General features: G+C 37.0%; 1 pseudogene; it reads right to left on the reverse strand.

The window, feature by feature from the left end:
• Nucleotides 1-206: 206 nt before the first annotated feature.
• On the reverse strand, nt 207-246 carry LOC126509495 (uncharacterized; annotated as a pseudogene).
• Nucleotides 247-2,541: the final 2,295 nt, after the last annotated feature.

Below are 2,541 nucleotides of genomic sequence, written 5' to 3' on the forward strand. Positions count from 1 at the left end.
GATCTTGTCTTTATTCTGCTTCCCATGTACATTAGATCCATGTATGTCTCTCTTAGTGTCCTCTTTGTTATCTAGGTTCTCCGGGATTGTGAATCGTAGCCTGGTTTTTCTTTGCTTTATGTCTAAAAGCCACTTATGAGTGAGTACATATATTTGTCTTTCTGGGTCTGGATTACCTCAATTACTAATATGATGTTTTCCTCTCCACGGAAATCTTTAGTAAAAGGCGAAAGATTTATACGATCTCTAATATGATGTTTTCTAGATCCATTTATTTGCCTGTAAATTTCAAGATGTCATTATTTTTTTCTGCTGTGTAGTACTCCATTGTGTAAATGTATCACATTTTCCTTAACCATTCTTTGGTCAAGGAGCATTTAGGTTGTTTCCAGGTTCTGGCTGACAAACACGCTGATACAAACATAGTTGAGCACATGTCCTTGTGGTATGATTGAGCATCTTTTGGGTATATACCCAAAAATGGTATTACTAGGTCTTGAAGTAGGTTGTTTCCTAATTTTCTGAGAAATCGACACACTGATATCCAAAGGGGCTGTACCAGCTTGCACTCCCACCAGCAATGCAGAAGTGTTCCCTTTTCCCCACAACCTCTCCAGCATAAGTTGTCATCAGTGTTTTTGATCTTGGTCATTCTTACAGGTGAAAGATGGAATCTCAGTTGTTTTGATTTGCATTTCTCTGATGACTAGGATATTGAGCATTTCCTTAAGTGTCTTTCAGCCATTTTAGATTTCTCTGTTGAAAGTTCTCTGTTTAGGACTGTACCCCATTTTTAAATTGAATTATTTATTCTTTTGATGATCAATTTTTTGAGTTATTTGTAATATTTTGGAGATCAGACCTCTGTCTGATGTGGAGTTGGTGAAGATCTTTTCCCATTCTGTAGGCTGTCGTTTTGTCTTGTTGACTGTGTCCTTTGCTTTACAGAAGCATTTCAGCTTCAGGAGGTCCCATTTATTAATTGTTTCTCTCAGTGTCTGTGCTACTGGGGTTCTATTTAGGAAGTGGTCTCCTGTGCCAATGCGTTCAAGTATACTTCCCGCTTTCTCTTCTATGAGGTTCAGTGTGGCTGGCTTTATGTTGAGGTCTTTGATCCATTTAGACTTGAGTTTTGTACATGACAATAGATATGGATCTATTTTCATTCTTCTATATGTCGATAGCCAGCACCATTTGTTGAATATGCTTTCTTTTTTATTTTATTCCATTTTATATTTTTTGCTTCTTTGTCAAAATCAGGTGGTTGTAGGTGTGTGGATTGATATCTGGGCCTTCTATTCAGTTCCATTGGTCCTCCTGACTGTTTTTATGCCAATACCAGGCTGTTTTCAGTATTGTAGCTCAGGGATTGTGATGCCTCCAGAAGTTCCTTTATCGTACAGGATAGTTTTTACTATCCTGGGTGTTTTACCTCTTCATATGAAGTTGAGTATTATTCTTTCAAGGTCTGGAAGAATTTTGCTGGGATTTTAATGGGCATTGCATTGAATCTGTAGATTGCCTTTGGTAAGATTGCCATTTTTACTATATTAATTCTACCTACCAAGAGCATGGGAGATCTTCTCATTTTCTGGTGTCTTCTTCAGTTTCTTTCTTCAAAGATTTAAAGTTCTTGTCATACAGGTCTTCCACTTGTTTGGTTAGTTACTCCAAGGTATTTTATGTTATTTGTGGCTATTGTAAAGGGTGATGTTTCTCTGATTTCTTTCTCAGACCATTTATCATCTGTGTAAAGGAGGGCTACTGATTTTTTGAGTTAATCTTGTATCCTGCTACATTACTGAAAGTGTTTATGAGTTGTAGAAGTTCCCTGGTAGAATTTTTGGGGTCACTTATGTAAACTACCATATCATCAACAAATAGTGAGTGTTTGACTTTTTCCTTTCTGATTTGTATCCCCTTGATAGCCTTTTGCTGTCTTATTGCTCTAGCTAGAACCTCAAATACTGTATTGAATAGATATGGAGAGAGTGGACAACCATGTCTTATTCCTTATTTCAGTGGGATCACTAGGAGTTTCTCTCCATTTAGTTTGATGTTGGCTGTTGGTTTGCTGTATATTGCCTTTTTTATATGGTCCTTGTATCATTGATCTCTCCAAGACCTTTCTTTATCATGAAGGAGATTTTATCACACTGGATATTGTTGGAGGCTTTTTCAGAATCTAGTGAGATGATCATGTGGGGTTTTTTCCAGTTTGTTTATATGGTGGATTACATTGACAGATTTTCATATGTTGAACCATCCCTGCATCTCTGGGATGAAGCCGACTTGATCATGGTGGATGATGTTTCTGATGTGCTATTGGATTCGGTTTGCCAATATTTTGTTGAGTATTTTTGCACAAATGTTTATGAGTGAGATTGGTCTGTAATTCTCTTTCTTAGTAATGTCTTTATGTGATTTGGGTATCAGGGTAATTGTAGCCTCATAAAAAGAGTTTGGCAACGTTCCTTCTGTTTCTACTGTGTGGAACATTTGAGGAGTATAGGTATTAGTTCTTCTTTGGAAATCTTTTAG

This window comes from Alexandromys fortis, unplaced genomic scaffold (assembly GCF_014885135.2).
Source record: "Alexandromys fortis isolate MF-2015 unplaced genomic scaffold, M_Fortis_MF-2015_v1.1 scaffold_72, whole genome shotgun sequence".
NCBI lineage: Eukaryota > Metazoa > Chordata > Mammalia > Rodentia > Cricetidae > Alexandromys > Alexandromys fortis.